The sequence below is a fragment of the Schistocerca piceifrons genome, chromosome 3 (assembly GCF_021461385.2).
Source record: "Schistocerca piceifrons isolate TAMUIC-IGC-003096 chromosome 3, iqSchPice1.1, whole genome shotgun sequence".
NCBI classification, from domain to species: Eukaryota; Metazoa; Arthropoda; class Insecta; order Orthoptera; family Acrididae; genus Schistocerca; species Schistocerca piceifrons.
The window spans coordinates 104,218,286-104,231,926 of record NC_060140.1 but is presented as its reverse complement, the minus strand read 5'-3'; the positions used below and the strand labels follow the sequence as shown (position 1 = coordinate 104,231,926).

At 46.5% G+C, this 13,641-nt stretch overlaps 1 long non-coding RNA gene across 1 annotated transcript in view; it reads right to left on the bottom strand.

The window, feature by feature from the left end:
* Positions 1-221: 221 nt before the first annotated feature.
* LOC124789581 overlaps positions 222-13,641 on the bottom strand; it is a 663,455-nt gene continuing 650,035 nt past the window's right edge. The window contains exon 5 of the long non-coding RNA XR_007016138.1: positions 222-331. This is a non-coding gene — a long non-coding RNA (uncharacterized LOC124789581). The remainder of the gene's footprint in view (positions 332-13,641) is intronic.

Here is a 13,641-nt window from a genome sequence, read left to right as displayed (position 1 = left end):
ACAAAATTTACTATCAAGGTACGTTGCAACGAACAATTAGATACTTCCGCATCATTTAGTAATAGCTGTCGTTTACGCCGGAACTAGTATGAGATTAGGTTGTTCTCCAGAATCGTGAGTCGAGCAGTACGAAGGCTGGACCAGACACTGTTCCGCAAGCAGTGTCTGGCGAGCAGAAACTGCGGCGGCCTTAGCAGCTAGGGAAGAAAGGCGCAGGCGGCGACACTTACCCTCGGCGGCGACCCGAGAAAAGGCAAACACGAGTAGCAAGGCAGTGACGCAGCGGATCTGGCAACGTGGCATGGTGAGGCGAGCGCCGACCCAGCTCCACCTGTATCCGGGACAAGGAAAGAGAAAAAAATAGGAGAAAAGCATTGAAAAGGCTTAATGGGGAGGCATCTCCCCTGCGCTGCTTCCGCGTCGCTGGCGGGCCCTGGAGACTGCGAGGCGAGGTGACGACTTCACGTGGCGGCGGCTGCAGCGAGGACCATCTCCAGGTGCGGCGTCACGTCGCGTCCGTACGCTGCGCTACAGCTACCGTCGTCGGAGTCACACGCGAAGCACTCGAATTTAAATGCACAGAATCTGAAACGGATGGCCCTAGTAAAGGACCGACGTTAGACGGCAGGCGATACTGCTAAGCGCTAAACATTACTAATGCCCTCGAGAAAAAGGGTAGACGAGACCTCAGTTTCGCGGTATCGGAACTATACAGAAGTTATTCTACCTACGCCTAACACTCGTCAACAAGCGAAGTGGAACGGCACGGTATCTCGATCTATACTATCTGCGAGGGACGATTTCTTCCTATGATTCCAACAATAATTACTACGGTGTTGGTAGTCCCAAGGCAACATTCCAGACAGCTTGCCAGTTCTCTCGGAACGGTAAGAATTTTGAAGAGCCCCCGAAAACCAGACTCGTGTCCCCCCCCTCTAGAACTGTAGTGGGACTAGACGGGAGATAGAAAAGTCGGGAAAGTGCAGCACGTGTTCAGGTGGCCTAGTGAGGCTCGCTTGTTAAAACGGAGCGACCGCGCGGTTACTGCGGTCCAGTGCTTTCCGACATACACGGTGGCGAGGAACTGCCCGGATCGTACAAATCGGTGGCAGAGCGCTGGAGGCAAAACCGCGGCGTAGCCGGCAATCCATTGTCGGAGAAGTCAGCACGGCAGGCAGCGGCGAGTGCGGGCGCGTAGCTCCTACTAGCTGAGGCGACGGCGTCGGCGTCGAAGTCGTCGGCGGCGGCGGGGGCGGCATTAACACGCGGCGGCGAGCTGCGCCCAGAGGACGGCGTGGCGGCGGCGGCGGCGGAGTCGGACGCAGGCGGCGGGGGCGGGCATGCTGCGCCTCCGGTCGGCGGCCGCTGGCGCCACGGGCGCTCGCAGAGGCGGGGGCGGCGGCAGAGGTGTGCGAGGGCGGCTCGGGGCCCGCCGGCGCCGCCGCCACGGGCTCGCTCGCGGCGCGGGCTCGCGCTCACGCGCACGCACTCACGCACGGCGGACGGCGCGGTGACGCAGGGGGGCACGCACGCAGCGCGGGGCTCCCGGGCCGTGGAGGGTCGCGTCGCGGACTGACTGCCGCCGGCCTCGGCCGGCGCCGCCGACGCCGCGCCGCGACGCCGACACCTGAGGCCTCTGGCGGGCGCCGGCGCAAGCTGCGCGCACAGGTGGTCGCACCGCGGCGGCCCGGACGCGTTCACTGCGGCGCCCGCCATACCGTACTACGCGCATCAGTAATTCACAGGCCCCGACACCGGGTGTGCACTCTTCGCCCGCTGCTTCCGCCTGCGGGGCCACTAGATACCGAGGGGATGACGCCGCCGCCACCGCCGCAGCCGCCGCCGACGACGACCGTCCACTTGCGACGCGGGCCTCCCGCCACCGTGTCATCGATCTTCAAACAACAAGTTGACCCTCTTATCTGTGATGCGTTTTCCTCCTCACGCAGATAAAGTGCGCGGGAACTGTGCAGAACGTCTCATCTCATCGAAATTGCACTGTAAGTAATGATTGCTCATACGTACACGCTTTTGATAATTGGCATAGCAATTTGGTTGAATTTTCTCATGATGAGAAATTAGAAGGAGCGATCTCTTTTCCTTGGTAAAAACATTCTAAAGCCAAGATCGCATCAATATTTCTTTATATATACTAAGACTTTCATCTGTCCCCGTTGACGTATGTCAACGCCTGTATGCAGCTAAAGGGTGTTCATTTCATTGTAATTTCATTCTAACGACCTGCATGGTCACCGATGGTATCTGTTCTTTCGCACATGTCCGAAAGAACAGATACCATCTTAGTATATACAGGATGTTACAAAAAGGTACGGCCAAACTTTCCCAACATTCCTCACACACAAATAAAGAAAAGATGTTGTGTGGACATGTGTCCGGAAACGCTTAATTTCCATATTAGAGCTCCTTTTAGTTTCGTCAGTATGTTCTTCCACCTACGCTCAATGGAGCACGTTATCATGATTTCATACGGGATACTCTACCTGTGCTGCTAGAACATGTGCCTTTACAAGTACGACACAACATGTGGTTCATGCACGATGGAGCTCCTGCACATTTCAGTCGTAGTGTTCGTACGCTTCTCAACAACAGATTCGGTGACCGATGGATTGGTAGAGGCGGACCAATTCCATGGCCTCCACGCTCTCCTGACCTCAACCCTCTTGACTTTCATTTATGGGGGCATTTGAAAGCTCTTGTCTACGTAACCCCGGTACCAAATGTAGAGACTCATCGTGCTCGTATTGTGGACGGCTCTGATACAATACGCCATTCTCCAGGGCTGTATCAGCGCATCAGGGATTCCGTGCGACGGAGGGTGGATGCACATATCCTCGCTAACGGAGGACATTTTGAACATTTCCTGTAACAAAGTGTTTGAAGTCACGCTAGTACGTTCTGTTGCTGTGTGTTTCCATTCCATGATTAACGTGATTTGAAGAGAAGTAATAAAATGAGCTCTAACATGGAAAGTAAGCGTTTCCGGACACATGTCCACATAACATATTTTCTTTCTTTGTGTGTGAGGAATGTTTCCTGAAAGTGTGGCCGTCCCTTTTTGTAACACCCTGTATATAGTTAAGGCTCACCGGCCACTTGACCATCTTCTTCTTCTGTGCGAATGCACAAACACAGTCCGAACTCTTAAGGGACAATACGTTGAGAATGTGGCTATCGCGGGAGGCGTGCCAGAGATAAAACCCTACAGTCGCGCTATCCTCTGTGTCCTCGGTGGCTCAGATGAATAGAGCGTCTGCCATGTAAGCAGGAGATCCCGGGATCGAGTCCCGGTCGGGGCACACATTTTCATTTGTCCCCGTTGACGTATATCAACGCCTGTAAGCAGCGAATTGTAATATTTCTTTAGTTACAAACAACTGGTTTGGACTTCGCTGTCATTGTCAGGTATTAAAAAATTTATGTTATACATTGTGTTTACTCTGTGTTGAACCTAACCTCAAGTTGTAATGTAGATAAAATGTAGCACATAACATAAAGGTATATTATAAACAAAACATTTAAACTCAAGAAGTACCTTGTCAACATGGCCATGTCCGTATACGTAGCGCTCACAGATGATTGTTACTTCCTTATAGGCCGTCTAAGGTGGTTCAAAAATGGTTCAAATGGCTCTGAGCACTATGCGACTTAACTTCTGAGCTCATCAGTCCCCTAGAACTTAGAACTACTTAAACCTAACTTAAGGACATCACACATCCATGCCCGAGGCAGGATTCGAACCTGCGACCGTAGCGGTCGCTCGGTTCCAGACTGTAGCGCCTAGAAGCGCACGGCCACTCCGGTCGGGGTCTAAGATGGATCTTCAATGATTAGAATATGTCCATCTAACGTTAACAGATGTCCTACTGGGGGCTTTATTGTATAATGTGTTTTTATGATGGCTGTGCGGTTATAGGCGCTTCAGTCCGGAACCGCGCGACCGCTACGGTCACAGGTTCGAACCCTGCCTGGGGCATGGATGTGTATGATGTCCTTAGGTTAGTTACGTTTAAGTGGTTCTAAGTTCTATGGGACTGATGACCTCAGATGTTAAGACCCATAGTGCTCACAGCCATTTGAACCATTCTTTGTTTTTATGACGTAACAATCATCTGTGACTGCTACGTATACGGACATGGCTATGTGCACAAGGTGCTTCATGGGTTTAGACGTTTTATTTACGACAAACCTTCATTTTATGTGCTGCATTTTATCTACAGGACAACTTGGCGTGAGGTCCAGCTCAAAAGGAACACATTTTATACCACAAAGTTTTGATGACCTGAAGACAGCAGCGAAGTCTGTCGAAATAGGTAGTTTGTAAATAAAAAAATATATACGCAGTCTTGGCTTTAGCAAGTAATATAGCAAACTCCCGTGTTAATGTAAGGCAGAGACTACATCGAGAACCATGATCCAAAATTACATTTTTTCAGGAAACTGCAACTCACCTTAAATACAGACCACGGTACATGTCACTTTTGATAGCCCATTGCTTTACTTACACGTTAATCACCGGAAACGGACAACTTATTTACGAATTTATACTTCAAATACTTCGTACCGCTTGCTGTTAGTTCACTTTTGGGAAACAACAGTTTACTTTCTTTCCAGGTCCTGTTTTAGAATCACTTATTTCCTGACGACGTTCCTCATTCTCTAGAGAGCATTCGTTATATTCAAACGAATTTTGTCCTGCATACATTTCACTACGTGTGCGCGATAAAGGAGCATTCACGTACATACAGATACAATCTAAACTAAAATATTGATTCGAATTATAACGCAAAATTTCAGGTTTGGTTTCTTCCTTTTTTTCCCAAATGGCCGACCGATGCACGAGTAATCTGCAGAATCTGCAGGTCAAATAATCGGAAGCTTGCTGTACTTCATATAATTATTTCATGTGAATCATACCTGGTCTCTGGATGGTGTTAATTCCTCATAATGGATGTCAGGCATCCGAATTTGAGCTTTTGGTCCAGGTGCCTGTGATGAGAGCGAGTGTCTAGACGATCGTATATTCCCCCAGCCACTGCGCAGTGCCTACGAGATCGTATTTTTCTCTGTTCCATTCCTGTATGAAATGAGGAAAAATCTGTCTTCTGCACCCTCCCATGTTTTGTTGGAATCTTCATGCCGAAAATCGGTTTGATGCAGCTCTCCGTGCTATGCAGCTCTCCATGCTACTCAGTCCTCTGCAAGCTTCATTATCTCTGCTTAACTACTTTAGCATGTCCGCTATAGTAAAGCCTTTGTCATCCTCGAAAATTTAACCCTTCATTCTTCCGTTTGCTACCAACTTAACTGTTGTTTGATGTCCCAGGACCCATCCTCTTCCCAAGTTATAGTAGAAAGCTCTCTTATCTTCAATCCGTTTGAGTACCTCTACATCTGTCAACGGATGTACCCATTCATTCTTCTGCAGCAACATATTTCAGAAGTTTCTATTCTGTTCTTGTCTGTACCGCCTATTTTCCAGCTTTTACTTGTACTAGCAGTACGCTCCTGAAACATCCTCTCAGGGACGAGTCCTGACACGAATAAACGACATTAAAGTAGTTGTCTTGCTACTGCCAGTTAGTCTTTTATAGCCTCTTAATTTCTGCCGTCGTTAGTTATTTTGCCGCCCAAATGGCAAAACCGTCTGTTACATTCTTTCCTAGATTTATTCTTTGAGCGTCACCTGACTTAATTCAAATACAGTCATTACTCTTGTTTTACTTTTACTGATGTTCAGCGTAGAACTTCCCTTCAGGACACAGTTTATTTTGTTCATCTTACCTTTCATGTTCTTTGCCGTCTCGGAAAGAATTAAAATGTCTTCGGTGAACCTATGAGGCATTAGCTACATCCCTGTCTCGCTCCTATCTCTCTACTGCGGCCTCCTTTCAGTCTCCTGAGACTCAAATCACTACAGAAATTCTTAAGCGATGTACTTGATGTAGGTTCCAATGGCTCTAAGCACTATGGGACTTAACATCTGAGGTCATCAGTCCCCTAGACTTAGAACTACGTAAACCTACCTAACCAAAGGACATCACACATATCCATGCTCGAGGCGGGATTCGAACCTCCGACCGTAGCAGCAGCGCGGTTTCGGACTGAGGCGCCTAGAACCGCTCGGCCTCTGCGGCCGGCACTTGATGTAGCCATCTAAATTGTTTGACAATGTACCCCGGATAATGTTTCTAGAAATTTACCCTACTGAGATTCGTAGACCAACGTCGCCATTCTTCCGACATTAATTGTTTAAATCGCTTGAGCATTTGCGTTAGTTTATCGTATAAGTTACACCAACCTGTCATGATCCTCTCTAAATTTCTTAATGTTTTGGTCGTACGAGTGCTGTTATCTCCTACAATACGGGGGCCATACACTGACTGTTCGCAATAGGATGTTGAATATGATCTCTTTAGCACTTTCCTAGAACTGTCCCAGCAAATGCAAGTGTTCCACCGCCTTACTCAGTACCAATTTCACGTGATAATCCTATCTCAAATCACTTCGCAATATTATTCTCATGTATGCACAGGATGTGAAAAGCTCTTCATGTTTAACAGCCATATTGTGATCAGATATCTTGCGGATCTTCTTCTTCTTTCTGGACACGGCACTGCATTAAAGAGCGTTACAATTCGCTGCACCAAGTAGTAACACTGCTTACGTCATTCTGCAGTTCCTTAGTAATCCAACGATGATACTTTCCTGTTGACAGCAGCATCTAAATCGAACCATCCGCGAGGGCTACTGAGGCTACCTGATAATCGTCTACATGTATATGGAGAGCATTACTACTCACGTTAACCTTCGTTTTTGTGTTGCTGATGATGAGAGGAAAAACAGGTATCTGGTCGTAGTCTACTTGTCCCAAATAGCACCAAAAGGTCTGTCTAGCTCAAAGCCGCCGATCGACGATTTGCTAATTGCCTGCACTCTATGAGATGTGCAGAGCGGAGTGGAATTTAATCCACGACACTGGTTCAAAATGGCTCTAAGCACTATGGGACTTAACATCTGAGGTCATGTCCCCTACACTTAGAACTACGTAAACCTAACTAATCTAAGGACACCACACAGATCCATGTCCGTGGCAGGATTCGAACCTGCGACTGTAGCTGTCGCCTGGTTCCGGACTGAAGCGCCTAAACCGCTCGGCCACAGCGGTCGGCTCAGAACACTGGCAAACAACTTGATGATAAGAAAATGTACGCCAACGCCTTCAGTTTCTTCTTCTTGCCGACCAAATTTAACTGATGAATATTTCTTCCACTTCTAGGATCCGAACTTCGAGAACGATCCTGGATGTACCTCGCACCATATGAGTGTACAGGGCTATTACAAATGATTGAAGCGATTTCATAAATTCACTGTAGCTCTATTCATTGACATATGGTCACGACACACTACAGATACGTAGAAAAACTCATAAAGTTTTGTTCGGCTGAAGCCGCACTTCAGGTTTCTGCCGCCAGAGCGCTCGAGAGCGCAGTGAGACAAAATGGCGACAGGAGCCGAGAAAGCGTATGTCGTGCTTGAAATGCACTCACATCAGTCAGTCATAACAGTGCAACGACACTTCAGGACGAAGTTCAACAAAGATCCACCAACTGCTAACTCCATTCGGCGATGGTATGCGCAGTTTAAAGCTTCTGGATGCCTCTGTAAGAGGGAATCAACGGGTCGGCCTGCAGTGAGCGAAGAAACGGTTGAACGCGTGCGGGCAAGTTTCACGCGTAGCCCGCGGAAGTCGACGAATAAAGCAAGCAGGGAGCTAAACGTACCACAGCCGACGGTTTGGAAAATCTTACGGAAAAGGCTAAAGCAGAAGCCTTACCGTTTACAATTGCTACAAGCCCTGACACCCGATGACAAAGTCAAACGCTTTGAATTTTCGGCGCGGTTGCAACAGCTCATGGAAGAGGATGTGTTCAGTGCGAAACTTGTTTTCAGTGACGAAGCAACATTTTTTGTTAATCGTGAAGTGAACAGACACAATGTGCGAATCTGGGCGGTAGAGAATCCTCACGCATTCGTGCAGCAAATTCGCAATTCACCAAAAGTTAATGTGTTTTGTGCAATCTCACGGTATAAAGTTTACGGCCACGTTTTCTTCTGCGAAAAAAAAAAAAAAAACGTTACAGGACACGTGTATCTGGACATGCTGGAAAATTGGCTCATGCCACAACTGGAGACCGACAGCGCCGACTTCATCTTTCAACAGGATGGTGCTCCACCACACTTCCATCATGATGTTCGGCATTTCTTAAACAGGAGATTGGAAAACCGATTGATTGGTCGTGGTGGAGATCATGATCAGCAATTCATGTCATGGCCTCCACGCTCTCCCGACTTAACCCCATGCGATTACTTTCTGTGGGGTTATGTGAAAGATTCAGTGTTTAAACCTCCCCTACCAAGAAACGTGCCAGAACTGCGAGCTCGCATCAACGATGCTTTCGAACTCATTGATGGGGACATGCTGCGCCGAGTGTGGGAGGAACTTGATTATGGGCTTGATGTCTGCCGAATCACTAAAGGGGCACATATCGAACATTTGTGAATGCCTAAAAAAACTTTTTGAGTTTTTGTATGTGTGTGCAAAGCATTGTGAAAATATCTCAAATAATAAAGTTATTGTAGAGCTGTGAAATCGCTTCAATCATTTGTAATAACCCTGTACGTCCAGCATTTTCGAACATGTGTGTTTTGGTGATCCGTGAGTTACGGTGTGGGGAGGCATAATGTTTCTTTATTACATAGTAACATCATTTTGTCACGTAGTACTTCACGAGTTAGGTCTATTGCTATGTTCCGGTCCATAATCCACATCATCCTTGCTCTAGCCAAACATCTTTTGTCCATCGATCGGTATTCAGAAGGTTGTTTGGGTAGTACCTCACAGCCCTTTCGAAGGACATGGTTGTGCCATTTTTGCCTGTACTCAGACGATCTTCGATTCACGTCTGATGTTTCCCTTGATGATGCCATGCAGTCTGGTTAAACCTCTGAGTCACCTGAAAAACTTCATATTGACTTGGGTTTCCGCTATTGGTTTACAGGATCCTTGTTTCGCTGACGCAAAGATGAGCTGGGACTGACATTGCCTTGTAGAAATTGTTTTGAGTCTCTAGGCAGTAGATTTTGAGAGAGAGTTCTCGTGATCGTATCGCTCCTCTGTGCCTCTGGATATCTCCTATGTGCCAAGCAAGATCGTAAGAGATGGAAAAGAGCCACCGTGGTACAACAACCGAGTTAGAAAACTGCTGCGGAAGCAAAGGGAACTTCACAGCAAACATAAACATAGCCAAAGCCCTACAGACAAACAAAAATTACGCGAAGCGAAATGTAGTGTGAGGAGGGCTATGCGAGAGGCGTTCAATGAATTCGGAAGTAAAGTTCTATGTACTGACTTGGCAGAAAATCCTAAGAAATTCCGGTCTTATGTCAAAGCGGTAGGTGGATCAAAACAAAATGTCCAGACACTCTGTGACCAAAATGGTACTGAAACAGAGGATGACAGTCTAAAGGCCGAAATACTAAATGTCTTTTTCCAAAGCTGTTTCACAGAGGAAGACTGCACTGTAGTTCCTTCTCTAGATTGTCGCACAGATGACAAAATGGTAGATATCGAAATAGACGACAGAGGGATAGAGAAACAATTAAAATCGCTCAAAAGAGGAAAGGCCGCTGGACCTGATGGTATACCAGTTCTATTTTACACAGAGTACGCGAAGGAACTTGCCCCCCATCTTGCAGCGGTGTACCGTAGGTCTATAGAAGAGCGTAGCGTTCCAAAGGATTGGAAAAGGGCACAGGTCATCCACGTTTTCAAGAAGGGACGTCGAACAGATGTGCAGAACTATAGACCTATATCTCTGACGTCGATCAGTTGTAGAATTTTGGAACACGTATTATGTTCGAGTATAATGACTTTCCTGGAAACTAGAAATCTACACTGTAGGAATCAGCATGGGTTTCGAAAAAGACAGTCGTGTGAAACCCAGCTCGCGCCATTCGTCCACGAGACTCAGAGGGCCATAGACACGGGTTCACAGGTAGATGCCGTGTTTCTTGACTTCCGCAAGGCGTTCGATACAGTTCCCCGCAGTCGTTTAATGAACAAAGTAAGAGCATATGGACTATCAGACCATTTGTGTGATTGGATTGAGGAGTTCCTAGATAACAGAACGCAGCATGTCATTCTCAATGGAGAGAAGTCTTCCGAAGTAAGAGTGATTTCAAGTGTGCCACCGGGGAGTGTCATGGGACCGTTGCTGTTCACAATACACATAAATGACCTGGTGGATGACATTGGAAATTCACTGAGGCTTTTTGCAGATGATGCTGTGGTGTGTCGAGAGATTGTAACAACGGAAAATTGTACTGAAATGCAGGAGGATCTGCAGCGAATTGAGCCATGGTGCAGGGAATGGCAATTGAATTTCAATGTAGACAAGTGTAATGTGCTGCGAATACATAGAAAGATAGATCCCTTATCATTTAGCTACAAAATAGCAGGTCAGCAACTGGAAGCAGTTAATTCCATAAATTATCTGGGAGTAGGCATTAGGAGTGATTTAAAATGGAATGATCATATAAAGTTGATCGTCGGTAAAGCAGATGCCAGACTGAGATTCATTGGAAGAATCCTAAGGAAATGCAATCCGAAAACAAAGGAAGTAGGTTACAGTACGCTTCTTCGCCCACTGCTTGAATACTGCTCAGCGGTGTCGGATCCGTACCAGATAGGGTTGATAGAAGAGATAGAGAAGATCCAACGGAGAGCAGCGCGCTTTGTTACAGGATCATTTCAAATGGTTCAAATGGCTCTGAGCACTATGGGACTAAACATCTTAGGTCATCAGTCCCCTAGAACTTAGAACTACTTAAACCTAACTAACCTAAGGACATCACACACATCCATGCCCGAGGCAGGATTCGAACCTGGGACCGTAGCAGTCCCGCGGTTCCGGACTGCAGCGCCTAGAACCGCAAGGCCACCGCGGCCGGGCAGGATCATTTAGTAATCGCGAAAGCGTTACGGAGATGATAGATAAACTCCAGTAGAAGACTCTGCAGGAGAGACGCTCAGTAGCTCGGTACAGGCTTTTGTTAAAGTTTCGAGAACATACCTTCACCGAAGAGTCCAGCAGTAAATTACTCCCTCCTACGTATATCTCGCGAAGAGACCATTAGGATAAAAGCAGAGAGATTAGAGCCCACACAGAAGCATACAGACAATCCTTCTTTCCACGAACAATAAGAGACTGGAATAGAAGGGAGAACCGATAGAGGTACGCAGGGTACCCTCCGCCACACACCGTCAGGTGGCTTGCGGAGTATGGATGTAGATGTAGATGTAGATTCATGCGTGATATTGTACCCTAGGTAGTTACGCCGAGACACGTACCAGTTAACATACTTTCGAGCTTATAATTTCTTCTCCTTTAGAGGCCATTTTGGTTTTAGTTTTTGAGACTTCTTCTAGACTACGTTACGCGACAGGTAGACTGTTTTATATAAGTGACCTTGCGAGGCGAGGCGATAACAGTCTGCTCATCGGCAAAGAGTAGGCTTTTAACACTTTTAAACTGTTGAATAAATATGTCTGACGAAGATACTGAAGCGCTCCGTGCCTCGTAGCTTCCACTGCTATTATCTGTACTTCTACAGAAGTAAAATTAGTCTAGGTAAATGTCGCGAGCTTTGATTTGGTCCGCGAGATGGAGTTATTCTTCCCAACGCTCCAAAGTCTGTGACTGAAAGCCCCCAGTGGCCTAACCACTTTCAGAAAGATGCCGAGATCCGCCCACTGGACTGGAACAGTTCAAAACACGGCCTCCGACACTGCCCCTTAATCTTCCACAGACAATCTGCGTAACAACAAAACAAGAACACAGTTCAACGTCAACAGGGGGGGGGGGGGGGGGGGGGGGGGGAGGAATCTCACAAAACGCCAAACTTTCCACGGAAACAAACGTAATTTATTGGCTTCTGTTGAAACTCCGGAATTCAAGCTTGTTTTACATTTACACGGTTCATTTCTGGACATGGGACCCTTATCAAAACTGTATCTACTAAGTCCCCTCTACAACCCATGGAAATCTTTAATACGAGCAGTCAAACGCCCTGCAGAGCACTTGCACGCTAACTGAGATGCAACACTCGCCAACAAAAATGGGGAAACGATATAACAGAGCTACTCACCTGCTACCGACTATTTCTCATAGTACAGGGTGATTCAAAAAGAATACCACAACTTTAGGAATTTAAAACTCTGCAACGACAAAAGGCAGAGCTAAGCACTATCTGTCGGCGAATTAAGGGAGCTATAAAGTTTCATTTAGTTGTACATTTGTTCGCTTGAGGCGCTGTTGACTAGGCGTCAGCGTCAGTTGATGCTAAGATGGCGACCGCTCAACGGAAAGCTTTTTGTGTTATTGAGTACGGCAGAAGTGAATCGACGACAGTTGTTCAGCGTGCATTTCGAACGAAGTATGGTGTTAAACCTCCTGATAGGTGGTGTATTAAATGTTGGTGTAAACAGTTTACAGAGAATGTGTGTTCGTGCAAAGGCAAAAGTTCTGGACGGCCGAGAACGAGTGATGAAAATGTAGCACGCATCCAGCAAGCATTTGTTCGCAGCCCAGGAAAATCGACTCGCAGAGCTAGCACAGAGCGGAAAATTCCACAATCAACTGTATGGAGAGTCCTACGAAAAAGGTTAGTTATGAAACCTGAACGTCAACTACCCAGGGCGATGGATCGGCCGCCAGGCAGCCCGTGACAGAGCACTTCATCACTGGCCTCCAAGAAGCCCTGATCTTACCCCCTGCGATTTTTTCTTATGGGGGTATGTTAAGGATATGGTGTTTCGGCCACCTCTCCCAGCCACCATTGATGATTTTAAACGAGAAATAACAGCAACTATCCAAACTGTTACGCCTGATATGCTACAGAGAGTGTGGAACGAGTTGGAGTATCGGGTTGATAATACTCGAGTGTCTGGAGGGGGCCATATTGAACATCTCTGAACTTGTTTTTGAGTGAAAGAAAACCTTTTTAAACACTCTTTGTAATGATGTATAACAGAAGGTTATATTATGTTTCTTTCATTAAATACACATTTTTAAAGTTGTATTCTTTTTGAATCACCCTGTATTTCCGTATTTGAAAAATAACTGCGCTGATTTTAATTATTTGCGTTAAAATGTTGTAAATGAATTAGTATGATTTCTGTTGCCAACCTTCATATTAATAAATGTATTTTTATTTTAATTTTACCACTGTAGCCAACATAATTATTGCACTTACAGCTTGCAACATGTCACGTCATTATATAAACGAGTACGAAATTTAAGCTATATAAACCTGACAGAATCGGATTTATGTAGCATCTGAAATATTTATTCCAACGCATGTATTCGACACCTCAAAACACATATGCTCCTTGAACCTAATAGTTTCCAGACGCCATCTTTGTTTGCAAAATATGACAGTATACAGCACTTCGTCTCCTACCTTCCAAAGTACTGGGCAAGTAAAGATGCGAGGACGGGTTGTGAATTGTGCTTGGGTTGCTGAGATCGTACGCGAAAGGAGAAGGTCCCGAGTTCGAGT